The sequence below is a fragment of the Dromiciops gliroides genome, chromosome 1 (genome assembly GCF_019393635.1).
Source record: "Dromiciops gliroides isolate mDroGli1 chromosome 1, mDroGli1.pri, whole genome shotgun sequence".
Classification (NCBI taxonomy): Eukaryota; Metazoa; Chordata; class Mammalia; order Microbiotheria; family Microbiotheriidae; genus Dromiciops; species Dromiciops gliroides.
This window is the reverse complement of record NC_057861.1, coordinates 107,239,211-107,255,654: the sequence shown is the minus strand read 5'-3', so window position 1 is coordinate 107,255,654 and position 16,444 is coordinate 107,239,211.

The following is a 16,444-nucleotide window of genomic DNA, read 5'->3' as shown; positions in this document are numbered from 1 at the left end:
TTGAATGAGTCCTAACCATTTTAGATACTAGGTTGCTTGGAATCTTGCCTAGTATCAAACTACATTTTCTTTCCTGTTAGTCCTATTATAGAACTTTTTTTAGGGAGATGAGAAAAAAGGGATAGGCACAAGATAGTGGTGACCTATGATTTCAGTATTATGTAGAGATTCCTTCTACAGATGTAGGGAGTCAACTCATCTGAAACTTATAGTATTAGATTTTATAAACATGAGCTATTATTAGTAATAATTATAAGTATAATTTCTGTTTGTTTTTTGTTTTTCCCCCTGGGGCAATGAAGGTTAAGTGACTTGCCCAGGGTCACACAGCTAGTAAGTGTCAAGTGTCTGAGGCCAGATTTTAACTCAGGTCCTCCTGAATCCAGGGCCGGTGCTCTATCCACTGCGCCACCTAGCAACCCCTTAAGTACTATTTCTTATGGAGTTATCTGGGGAACTGAAATGTTAATAATAATGATAAATTATACTTATATAGTGTTTTAAAATTGACAAAGCATTTTTATTATTTCGTTTGTTCCACATGAGAATGCTATGAAGTAGATGAGAAACCTGAGGATGACAGGAGTTGTGACTTGCCAAATGTTACACAAATGGTAAATGGAGTAGGCAAGATTCAAATCCTGACCTTCCTGAGTCCTAGGCCAGGCATTATAATGGACTGCCTCTCCCATGATTTTGTTCTAGAACTCACTCATTCACTTTCCATGTGATATTACATATCTATGTTCCTTTATTATTTTCCTACCAAACTGTAAGAGCCTTAAGGAGAGCTATCATGTCTTGTCTAAAGGTTTTATTTCTCTCAGCACCCAGATGAGTGCTCTACATTCAATAGGCCCTTCATTCTATTCTGTTGTATTGTACTGCATTGTATTACAAAGTATTGTATTATACTGTATTTTATTATATTCCATTGTATTGTATTGTATTGCATTACATTTTGATCTTATTTACCCATTTCTCAGTTTGGATCCAGATGTTCCCATACTGCTAACTTGAATTTCCCATTTTTGAAATGAATTTCTTTATATGCAAATTATAGCAGCAGCAGCAACAACAACTAACATTTATAAAACACTTTAAATTATACAAAGCACGTTACAAATATTTTCTCATTTGATTCTTACCATAACCTGAGATATAAGTGGTATTGATATCCTTATTTTTATAGATGAGGAAACTGAGGCAGAGTGACTTGCTCAGAGTCATGCAGCTATTAACTATCTGAGGCACTATTTGAACTCAAGTCTTCATGACTCTGAGGTCAGCATTCTGTTCACAATAATATGCTGCCTAACTGAGTTAGTTCAAATGTAATTTAGCTACTGTTGAGGCAGGTAGGTCATATGGTAGATAGAGTGATAAACTTGGGGTCAGAAAGTCAGGGAGACCTGAGTTCAGTTCCTGCTTCAGATGCTTACCAGCTGTTCGAACCTGGGCAAAACACTTAACCCTTCTTTGCCTCAGTTTCCTTATCTCTAAATGGGGATAATAATAGCACTTAAATGTCAGGGTTGTAGTATGAATCAAATGAGACAATATTTGCAAAATGTTTTATCAACCTTAAAGTGCTATGTAATGACTCAATTAAATTGAATCTGACAATCGATCAACAAGCTTAATAAAAGTATTTACCATGTGTCACTACCATAAGCCCTGGAATTTAAAGAAAAAGCAAATATGGTCTGTTCACTCTCGCAACTCACATACAGAATATATTCAATATAAATAGGAGGTTATTTAAGGTAACAGGATACTAGCTATAAAAGCACAGAGGGGGAAAAAGACAGTGAGTTTTATGTAAGAAGTTCAGATTACCTGGAGAGAGTGTCATGGAAGTTCAAAGCTAGAATGTATAATTTCTAGCTCAGATGGGTCTGGGAAGACTTCATGAAAGAAATGGCTTGTGAGTTGTACCTCAAAAGATAGGTTGTTCAATGGAGCATAAATTAGCCACCTAGACTGAAAACTTGTCATGTTTAATTCCTACCCGTTCTTTCCCCCCTACATTTTTTTTTGGGGGGGGGTGCAATGAGGGTTAAGTGACTTCCCCAGGGTCACACATCTAGTAATTGTCAAGTGTCTGAGGCCAGATTTGAACTCAGGTCCTCCTGAATCCAGGGCTGGAGCTTTATCCACTGCACCACCTAGCTGCCCCTACCCCCTGCATTTCACATACCACTATCTCACACTGTTTGTGGTTTCTATCCAGTGGTAACTGATGGCCTCTGTCAGGTAATTATCTGCTGGTTTTGTGGTCACTGCCTAAGCAGATAGTTATTATATACATGAAAGTTGAAAGAGGGAGAAAGTGCTAGAAACTAAGGGGATTAAGAAAGGCTTCCTGTAGAAGGTGGCATGTGAACTTGAACTTGAATAAGCCAGATATTACCAAGAGAATTGGGTTTGGAATTAGAGAACCAGAGTATGAAATGTATATTAAATTAAATGAGTATTAAATGGTATTAAATGAGACAGTTATTATGTATATGATGTTAGGCAAGTAGCAACCTCTCTAGGCCTTTGTTTCCTCATTTATAAAATGAGACTCTCGGGCCATATGACCTTCCAGGTTCCTAGTGCTGTCATTGAGAGGAATCCAATAGCCCCTCAATGACAATGAAGATAGAGGTTTAGATGAAGTTCTGCTGCACTCCAGCTTTGATGGATTTCCCATTAAGGAAATGACGATTAAATCTTTTGCTCAATATGTTCAATGTGGGCTCTTCCTGGTCCACTAAGAGCATGTGCTGGGTGCTTGTATCAAGCCCAGAGGCACCAGTTGGCATGTCTTTCTTTCTATTACTGCTTCCTTAGTAAATTCTCCAAACACTTAGGATGTTGGAGAATTGCCTTTTGGTTTTAAATGCATTAGAGGATTAAATTAGTGTTCACAAATTATGCTATAGTTCATCTGAGGCTTACTTAGACTGTCTTTCCAGGAATCAGAGAAAAGAGCATTGGAATGGTAGTCCTGACACCAACTTCAGTCAATGAATGGCTCTGTGACCTTGAGCACTGAAAATCTTTGAGTTTGTAAAAGCTTATCTATACAATGAGTGGACTGGATTATATGGTTGCTAAGATCCTTTTCAGCTCTAAATCTATAATTCGATGATCACTTTCAGCCTTCGAGTTCTATTCGTATTTCTAATTTGTTACTCTCCACAGAATGCCCAAGGAATCATTCCAATCAACCATACTTCACTCCAGCCATACAAGCTTGTTTCTGGCTTGTCTCTTCTAATGTCTTGAAAAACTAGTTTGCAGGGAACACCCTAGTTTACTGGAAGAACATGAGCTCTCATTCCTGTGCCTAAGCTACTTGTTGGATATGTTAAACTAGAACTACAAAATTTGTAGATTTAATATATTTTGTTGATATAAATATTACCCTTCCTACCCCCTCTGTCCTCCTGAAACTTTTATAACTTCACAGTCTTCTCTTCCCTCAGGTAATAGAGGACTCATTAAATCTAATCCTTCTACCTGTACCCTTGATCCCATTCCATATTGCCTTTTTCAAGGCCTTGATCCTTCCATCATTCTCTCTTTCTCATGCATCTTTAATCTCTTCCTTGCACTGGCTCCTTCCCATTTGCCTACAAGACACAGCAAGCTTCCTCAAATATCTGCTCTTTCCTCAGCATATAGTAATTGGGCTGATTTCACAATCCAGTATAAGACTGAAATTTTTCTCCAAGGTCAACAACTTCCTAAGAATCAAATACAAAGGATTTTTTTGTCTTTGTCTTTTTAACAATGTCCTTGGGTTTTTTGCCCTTGTACTGGATAATCTTTCCTCCCTTGCCTTTAGAAACATCACAATTCCCTGGTACTCCAACTATCTTGACAGCTTCTTCTCGGCTTCCTTTACTAACATCTTCCTGTTCCCTTAAGGGGGGTATCTCCCTTTGGTTTTTCCTAGACCCTTTTCTTTCCTCTTTCTTCACTCTCTCATCAATGAACTACCAGCTTGATAGATAAGACTCCCACACCAAGATTTCCAGTCACAACCTTTCTTCTGCACTCCAGACCTACTTTTTCAATTACTTACATGACATATACATCTGGATTCTTCCCCTGAACCTTAAACTCAATATTTCCAAAACCAAATTCATAACAGTTCCTTAGAACATGATCTTTCTTCTGATGTCACTATGTCTTTCAATGGCAGTATCAATCATACAGACTGCCACATTTGTAAATTTGTGGTTATTTTTACTCTTTCCTTGCCTTGACCTTTCATTTCTATTCAGTTACTAGGGTCTGTCAAGTTTGTCTTCATTACACCACAAATATGCATTCCCTCCTGTCTTTTCTCACTGGAACTACCCTACTTCAGACTTTCATTAGTTCTTGCTTGTACTATTGTAATTTCCTCTTCACAAATTTTCTAGTTTTCCTCTCTTTAACTGTCAGGCAGTCAGTCAACTAGCTTTTATTTATTTGTTTGCTTTTTTATTTATTTATTTTGGTGAGGCAATTGGGGTTAAGTGACTTGCCCAGGAGTTTTCTTCTCTTTAAAGCCCACCCGAACTCATTCTGCAACCTTATGCTAGTCTAATCTTGTTTGTGCATAGGTCTGTCTCCTCAAAACTCTTTAGCTCCTTGCCTATTGCCTTCCAAGTAAAATTCAAACTACTGTGCTAGTCATGGAAAGGAACCCACAATTTAGCATTAGATCAGTGGAAGGAGAGCTGAATTTGGATTCAAAGAACTTGAGTTTCAATCCTGGTTCTTCAATTGTCTATCTGTGACTTTGGGGTGTTCACAAATTCCAGGAGTCTTAATTCTTCATCTGTAAAATGAATGGGTTAGATGATATGACATAAATTCTCTTATTTTTATCTTCCTATAGTAATCCCTTTCTAGCCTTATCTCACTTATGTCTTTTCTATACACTGTTTGTTCCTTGTCTCCAATTTTATTTCCCTCATGCCTTAATGAGCACACATCTCTTTATTACTGGAAGTCCCTTGATTCTCCTCTTAACACATTTGATTTGTGCATGGGATAACCTCCTAGACTCTACTTGTCTTCGTATGTACCCTCTGCTTATGCATTCACTAGATTTCCATCTCTAACATTCATTAAATTCAATTTACTTCCTTTTATCCCAACACACACACACACACACACACACAGCACACATACACACATCTCTTAAGAGTCTACTACATGCAAAGCACTGTGCTGATCACTTGTGATACAAAATCCAAATGAATCAGTTACTACTCTCAAGGAGCTCATATTGTATTGGAAAGACATATTACAAATACACAAATTAATAAATCCCTTGTTTTTTCGGGACAATGGGGGTTAAGTGACTTGCCCAGCGTCACACAGCTAGTAAGTATCAAGTGTCTGAGGCTGGATTTGAACTCAGGTACTCCTGAATCCAGGACTAGTGCTTTATCTACTGCACCACCTAGCTGCTCCAGATCAATAAATCCAATGTAATATGAGACAGAAGAGAGCCTTAACAACTGAGGAAATGCAGGAAGACTTCATAGAAGAGGGGAACTCAGATTAATCAATCAAATATTTCGTAAGCATCTATCATAAGCCAGGCAATGTGATAGGTACTAAAGACTAAATACAACAAAGTAAACAATGTTTAGTCACAATGAGCTTATATTTATCAAGGAAAATAACAAGGACACATATGAATATATCTGGAATAAATATAAAGAGAGTAAATACAAAGTAGTTCATTACAAGTCAGTTTGGCAGGGAGGGCTCTGACAGTTGCATGCATCAGTAAAGGTTTTACTCAAAGGAGTCAGCTGAGCTATGTCTTGAAGCAAGATCAGGAAAAGGAAAGATGGAGTCCATTACAGAAGTGGGAACAGCCAGGCAAAGGCATAGAGTTGGGAGATTGAATGTTGTATGTGAGGAACAGAGAGTTTTTTAAAGCCAAATAGGAAATTTGATATTTGATTCTGGAGTAATGGAAACTACTGGCATTTACTGAATAAGAAGGTAGCATGGACAGATCTGAACTTTACAAAGAACACTTTGACAGATGAATAGAGAATCAACTAAGATGGGGACATTACAAGAGTTAAGGCATGAGGTGAGAAGAGCTTGCACCAGGGCACTAGTAATGTCAGAGGAGAGACCAAGAGTATACAAGAGATGTAACAAAATTAGAAACAAGAAGATATAACGACTGATGGATATAGACAATAACAGGACACTGGAATGGGAAGATTATAAACTTAGGATTACATTTAAGGAAAGTCGCTTATTAACAGTGTGGACTATGAACTAAAGTTGGCAGAGAAGAAGCAGAGAGGTCAATTTGGAAGTTACTGCAGGACAGCTAGGTGGTGCGGTGGATGAAACACTGGCCCTGGATTCAGGAGGACCTGAGTTCAAATCCAGGCTCAGACACTTGACACTTACTTGCTGTGTGACCCTGGGTAAGTCACCTAACCCTCATTGCCCTGAAAAAAAAAAAAAGATTATATAATCTAGGTAAGAGGTGATGAAACCCTGAGCTAGGGTGTTTGCTGTGTATCATTAAAAGATAGCTCATTAAAGAATTACGCTAACAAGTTAATAATAATATTAATAATCATACACAATAATACTATCATATCATGCTATCATATATATCATACATATATATGTATCATACTATCAAATAGGTGGCTCAGTGAATAGAGTACAAAGTCTGTAATCAAGAAGACTTGGGTTCCAATCCAGCCTCAGACACTTACTAGCTGTGTGACCCTGGGTTAGTCACTTAACCCTGTCTGCCTCAGTTTCCTCACCTGTAACATGATCTAGAGAAGGAAATGGCAATATCAGTTCAGTAACTTTGCTAAGAAAACCCCAAATGGGGTCATAAAGAGTTGGATCTGACTGAAATAACTCTATAACAACAAGAAATAATAATAGATCATTAAAGTATTGCTCTAACAAGTATACCCATATCCTTCAAAAATCACAGATTTAATTGGTGTGAGTAAATCCCCCTACCCAAAAATGAAGCTCTCAAACCCTTTGGAATTTTACAATTATCTTAATCGTGGAGCAGATGATATAGATCTATTTCTTATTCCCTCCCCCCTTCCCCACCAACAACTAGTACAGGGTCAGATCTCAAAAGTTCAAAAATAACACATGAAAGACTCCTTAGGTTATTACAGCTGTGTTCTTAATATAGGACATTGTTCTATCATTCTCTGTACTCATGACTTAGTTTTTATTGCTGCTTAAGAGGTCGTCATCTCGCCTGTCAGTTTTCAGTCTGGAATCTCAAGGTTCTGTTCAGCATGAAACCTTTGTCAAAGGTGGCCACCCACACAGAAAGTTTTCAGTGGCAGAAATAAAACTGCTTTCTAATCCTGAAAACCTTGTTGACCGAACCAAAGGAGGTCTCTGTTTCTAACTGATCTCGTGGCATTTTGTGTTTGTCTGATTGTTCCATATCTTTCAAAGATATAGATATATTTTAATTCCCTTTGGTGAGTTTCTGAGGGGAATCCAAGTAAGCTCAATTTCTATTTGTGGGCTAGTCTGCCATGTTGAGACAAAATAATGGACAATAATTTTTTTCCATATGGCTACGTCTTTCAGGATTTTTAATGGATTGCAGTAATATTTGAACCACATATATAGGTTATAGAGATACATTGTTGCACTGAATGAAGTCTTCAGTTCTATGTCCACTACACTACACTGTTTACTTCCAGGGTTAGGAATTTAAGCATAAAGTAGTGTATTTTGGTGTAGCCTGGGGAGTCATGGGGGCTGGGTTCCATCTTATGGGACCCTTGCCATCTGGAAACAGACTATTAGCTCTTCATGCTGCTATATTTTGCCTCTGAATAAGTAGAAATGCTGATAGAGGCTACAGGGAAAGATTCAGTATGATTAAGAACTGATAATGGATTTTATTATTACTGAATCTGTGAAATTCTGTAAATTTTAGGGAATTGCTTAGCAATTATTCCATTAAATTATTTGATACTTACAGCTTTGTAATTTCATCAGTGTTTGTGTTGCTGCCTTCATCAGTGCAGAGCATAACCCCTCACTGACTTATTATATGCTCTTTGTGACTCACTGTGGCAGGTAAAAGGTATCTTCCTACAGCCAATCATGTGATGAGCCTCTCATGACTTAGTTGGATTGACCCTTAGATTGACAGACAAATCAGCCATTACTACTCAATACTTGAAACCTTTCCAGCTTGGTGGGATCTACCAGTACTCATTCCCAGGCTTTGATGACCCAAAGTCACCTCTATATTATATAATATAAAGGGGGATAAGAGTAAGATTTGAGTGGAAGGAAATGCATACATACATATGCATGTATATTCTTATATACACACATATAGACATATATATAACTATATATATGCATACACACATACCACACATATATTTAGAAAGACAGAGAACTTGTTAGAGTCTGCTAGACTTGCTCTCTCTCATACATATGTGTATATGTACAGACATGCACATTCACATATAAAACATATACAATATGTGCACACACCTGTGCACCCACCCACATATATATGTATATACACACATGCATACACATATATGTATGTACATACATTCATATACCATATATCTCCTCCTTTCCTCCAGTGCCTTGTTTTGGGTCTATGGCTTTCACTGGAATTGGGAGCTTCCAGTTCCCAAAGTGAGGAAGATCCTTTTACTAAGCAGATTGATCCCTGATCTGCAACTTGTAGTGTCAGAGACTTGCTTGGGAGTACTGAGAGGTCAAACAGTATGTCAAGGGTCAGTCATAGAACAAGTTGTATCAGAGTTGAAACTTGAAACCAACTATCTATTTAGCCCTTATATCACATTGTCATATTTCCTTTGCTCTTTCTCTCTCTCTGCCTCTGTCTCTCTGTCTCTGTCTCTCTGCCTCTCTCTCTCTCTCTGAATCTCTTTCTCTCACACACACATTCTGAAGGATCTACCTCACCAAGGGTCATCAAACTATGTTCATACAAAGGTATTGTGAAATAAGTATATGAAATGGCACAAAGTGAATTGTAAATAGGGCCATTTGTGGGGTTCAATTTTGTAAATGTCTAGGAATTGGTAATATTTTAACAGAGTGTATATATATGCATGTATATACATGTGTGTATACATATACACACATGTGTTATGTATAAGAGGGAACCAGGGAAAAGAAGGGGACGAGAATATTGTGTGAATGTGATGTAATGTTGTGATGGATAAAGAGCTAGCCTCAGAACCAAGGAGACATGGTTTCAAGTTCTACCTCTGACATCTTTGACACATACACGTGTGTATATATATATATATACATATACATATATATGTATATTTAAGTATATTTAAGTTATTTTAAGCATATAATGCATTTGTAAATATAACTATATAAGAGCTAATTTTTGTTATAATTGGATTTCTTCTATCTCAGATGAGTTTTGAGAATGATGGGAAGAAAAGAAACAAGGATATATGTGTGTGTCTATACACACATGAATACATATATATATATATTTCTAGATACAAATTTAAAATTTTATATTAACATATTTATATTGAGGAAGAATATTTCCTTAATTCCTACTTTTTCTTGTTTATGCACATTGTTTAGTCCCTGAAAACCCTCTGAGGAACAAGAAATGGTAATTGCACCCACTCAGGCTTATTCATAGAAGCACAAAATGTCAGAACTGAAAGGGACCTCCAGATGATCTTGTCTAACCTTCTGATTTTACAGATAAGGAAACTGAGGGGGTTGGTTGAGATATGCTTTAGCAATAATCCGTAGTCATTTCTGGCCCTGGGGTTTGATGATTCTTCCTTATACTTCCTGCTCAGGAGTACAAAGGATCTTAGGTTTTGTATAATTCCAAGTCACAATAGACTGAGCAGTGAAGGAGTAAGCAAAACCTAAGGGGCTGTAAGCTTGATTTCTCCTGACATACCCTTCTCCTATCCTTTTTTTCTTTTTTTTTTTGGTCAGGCAATTGGGGTTAAGTGACTTGCCCAGGGTCTCACAGTTAGTAAGTGTTAAGTGTCTGAGGCCAGATTTGAACTCAGGTCCTCCTGAATCCAGGGCCAGTGCTCTTATTCACTGTGCCACCTAGCTGCCCCCCTATCCTTATAATTCATCTGAGACAGAAGGAATTTGATTACACTCAAAATAAATGACCTCTCTGATCCTGCCCCCTCCCTAATCTCAGAAAAATATTGAGTGCATATCAGATCTTTTTATTTTAAGGCTATAATGTAGAACTCAGCCAGGGACATGTGCCAGACTCTCCCAGTTCATAAGTGTCTCCTGGTGAATGAATTAGGATGTTCCAAAAGCTGCATTAACTAGATTAGGTCACCATTTAATAAATGACTGCTTCACGAAACCAAATATACCCTGCTAGATTGAAACTCTTTTTTTTTTTTTTTGTAGGTGGGGCAACTTCAAATAATTCTAAACTTACACCCAGGAAGTAACTGACATACCTCGAAGTAAGATGAGAATTGGGGAGTCTTATTGTATGTAATGATTTTAGGAGTCAGGATACCTGTCTTCTGTCACTGATCATTGTTACATTTTATCTCCCTCAGTTTCAGTTTTCTCATCTAAAAATGGGATAATCATGATCATACTTTTGAGAATTGAACAAATGATGCATGAAAGCACTCTGGAAATAGTATTTCACCACTAAAAATTATTTATTCTTTTTGTTTTGTTTTGTTTCTTTCTTTCTTTCTTTCTTTCTTTCTTTCTTTCTTTCTTTCTTTCTTTCTTTCTTTCTTTCTTTCTTTCTTTCTTTCTTTCTTTCTTTTTTCTGCAGGGCAATGAGGGTTAAGTGACTTGCCCAGGGTCACACAGCTAGTAAGTGTCGAGTGTCTGAGGCCGGATTTGAACTCAGGTCCTCCTGAATCCAAGGCCAGTGCTTTATCTACTGTGCCACCTAGATGCCCCTATATATTCTTTTTTTTTTTTTTCTGGTGAGGCAATTGGGGTTAAGTAATTTGCCTAGGGTCACACAGCTAGTAAATGTTAAGTGTCTGAGTCCGGATTTGAACTCAGGTCCTCGTGACTCCAGGGCTGGTGCTCTATCCACTGTGCTATCTAGCTGCCCCATGTATTCTTTATAGGTTCCTAGGTTAAGAGCTGGAAAGGACCTTAGTCCAGTCCCCTAGGGGCAGTTAAGTAGAACAATGGATAGGCCCATCAGGAAGACCAGACTTCACATCTAGTCTTAGACACTTTGTTATTCTGTGACCCTGGGCAAGTCATTTCCCTTCTGTCTGCTTCAGTTTCTTCAATATAAATTTTACATCCTAATGTAAATTTTTTTCAATGTAAAATAGGAAAAATAATAATGCCTACTATGTGCCAGGCACTGTGCTAAGGGTTTCACACATATTTTATTCTCACAACAACCCTGGGAGGTAGATACTATTATTCTCATGGTACTTTCTTTTTTTCTCCCTTTATTTTACAGATGAGGAATTAGAGGGTGAACTGACTTACTCAAGGTCAAGGGAAGAAAGAAAATGTGAACTAATGTTCTCTGATTCCAAAGCCTGAGGTCATTACCTTGTTTTGTGCTGTATGTGGTTTCAGTTTTTCAAAGAGTCTAGGGTTTTCTCAGTATGGGAATTCCTTCTATGGCTCAGTAGATAGTTTCATGAGTTTCTGTGACCAAAAGTAGTCACCTATTGATGTCCAGTCTTCTGGTGATGATCCTTTGTAAATTCATTCAGTTCAATTTCATTTGCCTAATCCGCAGTTTGTTACCCAGACTGGAATAGAAAGTATTGGGAGAACCTGCCACAGAAAGTTCTTTCCAGATGACAGTCTTTGAGAACTCAGGATTACTTTTTGGTCACAATGAGCCAGTTTACAATGATTTTGGTATAGGGAAGGGAATAAGTATTTATATAATATTCTTTTCCAGGGACTGTGCTAAGTTCTTTGTAATTATCTTATTTGATCCTCACAACAGCCCTGAGTGGTAGGTGCTGTTATGATCCTCATTTTACAATTGAGGAAACTGAGGCAAACAAAGGTTAAATAACTTGCTCAGGATACAGAGCTAATAATTATCTGAAGGCCAGATTTGAATTCAGGTCTTCCTGACTCCAGGCCCAGTGCTCTATCCATTGGACCATCTTTAATGTTGTTATTACACAGACACACAGAGACACACAGAGACACACACACAATATCCAAATGGCTTAGAAACAAACCAATTTTGTATAACTATATTTTCAGTCACAAAGGAAGTAAAAAAAAATAAATATCACACCTTCTGAGAAAGCAGTAACTGAGGTAGAAAGATCAAGCAAAAACCCCCCAAAAAACCAGAAGTCAGTGACATTTCTATGGTACAGAAAATGGAAGAAATCACTTTGAGTCCCATGCTTTGGGAAAGTTTCTCAAGGATGAAGCTGGCAAGGGAGAAAAAAGTAGATTCTCAGTATTTCTGTTATTTCTAGTTTGATTTTTGTCTATTTGCTCTTTGGATAGGTTATCAGTAGTTTGGATGATTTCATATGTATCCCACAACTTCAGAATATGCAGTTTCTACCAATAATGGGGGAAATGTACAATTCTTTGTTTGTTTTTTGTTTTTTTGCGGGGCAATGAGGGTTAAGTGACTTGCCCAGTGTCACACAACTAGTAAGTGTCTGAGGCCGGATTTGAACTCAGGTCCTTCTCAATCCAGGGCCAGTGCTTTATCCACTGTGCCACCTTGCTGCCCCCAAAAAATGTACATTTCTATGAATGTGAACATGTGTATGTATTGGGGTATTCTGGTGTCACTCCTCATTGGCTGGGATCCTCAGAAGCCTAGTTGATTACTACTTCCTTTCAAGGTTCTAGAAGGAATCCTGAAGAGATGAGAGTTTCAATTATTTAACTTACAAGTGCCCAAATGTATGATCCCCATTAACAATCAATCATTGGTATTTATAAAAGGAATTTACTGAAAAGATACATTTATTATAAAGCCTACTACTCTTCCCCCTTCCCAACCCTTGGTGTACTCTACCTTAAATACATGCAAAGTCTATGAGGAAAGTGGACTCAAATTATAGGGGTAGTGAAACATATATGTAGTGAACATATATGGCAAAGGTATTTCCTGATTCCTGGTATGGAAAATCACCTTTTTCCTTCATGGTGCCTTCACCATATTCTTCTTAGATATATCTCCCTGTTATTTGGGAACCCATGTGGGCCCCAAGTGTTTCTGCCATTGTTGAGTCTATAACTGGCTTTTCTTGAATAGCCTTACTCCATGAAACTGTCTGCCATCTGGTAGCCATCCTTTCTCAGCCATTTGTCATCAATATGTCTCCACTCCTGCTTCAGATACTATCATCAGCCATTGCCTCTGTTTGGCCATTCATCTCTAAGCACCAATAAAATTTCTAGTGGGCTCAAACTCACAAAGTAATCTAAACATACATCTCAGAAAAATTATTCATATAATATTAGTAAAGGAAATAAAACAGAAAAGAGAAAGAAGCAGCTTATATTCTTACATTCATTATGACCTGAATGAATCTCAGGACGAACTCTAAGTATCCCTGCCTCTTCAAAGCTACAAAGACAGAGAGAAATATGAAGGTATGGGTGAGTACTTTTTCCATGGATTTGTTGTATATTTATGGGATTGTGCACCATAGGCTTTTCTTTTCTTTTTTTTTTGGGGGGGTGATTTGTAGCATCAGTTCTTATTATACCTTCCCAGCTAATATCTTTTCTAAAAATGAATGGGGGGGGGCAGCAATGTGGTGCAGTGGATAAAACATCAGCCCTGGATTCAGGAGGACCTGAGTTCAAATTGGGTTTCAGACATGACCCATACTAGCTGTGTGACCCTGGGCAAGTCACTTAACCTTCATTGCCCTGCAAAAAGAAAAGTGAATGGGGTGAACTGGTTGTTCATTAATGGGGTGTACAACAGTGGAGGTTTATAAATGGCAATACTATGAACCCCATTCTGCTCAGTGTTATTTCTCGAACTTCAAAAGAGAGAGCCAGAGAGTAGTAATAGTAGTCAACTGATCATCCAGGGATCCTAATCCATCTATGGATTGGCACCAAATGGGTTGCAACATCTGGGGGCTTCATCTGAGCCAAATTTGGGCATCCTTCACATTTTCACTTCATAGTCTCATTATTCAATACATTCAATCACAGAGCAATAAACTCTTTCCTTCTGTGTATACCTATTCAGGTCCTCTTTTCCTCTTTAATTTTACATTGATACTCAACTTTATTTCATTTGCATTAAAATGGGGCAGGTGAGATCAAAAATAGGACACTACTTTTGGGGATATTGCTAAAAACACACTTCCTTGCAAAATGACCTTTCTAGAAGCAGTTTTTAATCTGTTTTTGTTCCATATACCCCTTTAGTAGTTTGATAAAGCCTATAGAGACCTTCTCAGAACAATGTTTTAAATAACTGGAGAACATGCTAAATATCAATTACAGCTTCATAAAAATAAAGATGTATTTTTTCCCTTTCATGGACCCCCTGAAAAGGTTACATGGATCCCAGGTTTATAATCTCTGCTCTGTAATCTTTCCCCTAATGGATGCAATTCAGTGAAAGCAGTTCCCTGAGACTTCTCACCATTGTTTTTTTGAATAAATGAACATTTTGATAATCAGAATTCAGATGCAGAAAAATTACTTTTCATTAGAATATTTATTTATCTGTGAGGAGGATTGTTTATATAAGGTAGAAAAGTCACTATTTAACTGCTACAGGAATGAGAGTTAAGACTATTACTCTTGCTTCTCTGGATCCCATTATTGGAATGTAGAGATTGTCAGTGTTTTCCAGGTGCTCCTCTTCTCCTCCCATCAAGGGTCATTGAACTTGCTATCAGCTATCCTCAGCTCCACCCCACAGGCGAAGTCTTTTTGAACACACTTGGAAGTAAGCAGAGGAGAAAAGGGACCCATGATCGGAGCAGCCACTCTCCCCCACCCCCTGCCCCCAAATATCAGTTCTTTGCTAGGAAGAAAGGTCAGATTCATAGTAGTCTGACTCTAGGAAGTTATGTTTTATAAAATATAAAACCATAGAAATTCTATCTCATATTACTTTAGAGCCCTCAACCAGATCCCTTCAAGGCAGATAGAGGCTCAGGCTCTCTCTGTCTCTGTCTGTCTCTGTCTCTCTGTCTCTCTCTGTGTCTCTGTCTCTGTCTCTCTTTCTCCTTCTCCCCTCCTCTTTCTCCTCCTCATCTCTTCTTTTCTCCTCTCCATCAATCTATCTCTCTGTCTCTCTCTGTAGCATGTCTTACTTTTCCATTCTTCTGTTAATCGCTTTCCTTTCACAATAATAAAGATGAAGCACACCAATTAGAAGTTGCTATGAGAAACTAAGTAGCTAGGTGGTTCAGTGGATAGGGTGCCTGGCCTGGAGTCAGGAATACTCATCAGGAAGTTGAATCTGGCCTTGGACACTTAACTAGCTGTGTGATCCTGGGCAAGTCCCTTAAGCCCCTTTGTCTCTCAGTTTTCTCACCTATAAAATGAATTGTATGTAGGAAGAAGGAAATGAAAAATCACTCCACTATTTTTGTCAAGAAAACCCCAAATGGGGTTACGAAGCACCAAACATGACTGAGATAACTCAACAAAAACAATAATATGGCAGCAACAATGTGATCAATGAAATATTCATCCAAAGCAACATAAATATTAATCACAGTGTCACATAAACAAACTTAAAAGACTAGGGACGCTCTGGATTTAATATCTGCCTTTATGGATAAAGGGAGTGGGGCGTGGCACAGGTAGAGAAAACATTTCTCCCTCTGTTTCTAGTTTTCCTGGAATCAAAAGTTGTATAATGATCAGTCCACTCCAGACTACTTGCTTTACACTGGGACTAAGTCTATTCAAAGTGGCAGCAACAATGATAGAATCCGAAACAATGCTCAAAATTCAGGCAAGTTGCCTGTCTGCCACCTCTCTGGTTCACTCTCCACTCTAATATTCTGTGAAGAGCCTCTATTCGAAGTACTGAGGAGTTGTAAGTTGTAGAGCTCACATGATCTTGAAGGCCAGTGAGGTTCCTGTGGACGTGATGGAGAAGTCTTGGGATACTGCCAGGTGGGAAATACCAATGTCTTCATGTCTACATATGTCTATGTCTATATGTTTGTTTCTGTTTCTCTGTATTTGTTCATGTTTTTATCTATTTTTATATGAATGTTTTATAAATGTCTATATTTGTACTTGTACCTGTACCTGCATATGTGTGGGTGTGCATGTGCCTGTGACTCTGCTTTCTGTGTGCTTGGATGTGTCTATCAGCCTATGTGTGTACAGGAACTCTCATGTGGCTCATTCTTTGGAGACTTTCAGAAAACAGTCAATTATTCCCTCCTAGACTGAACAAGATGACGCATTAGTTAAT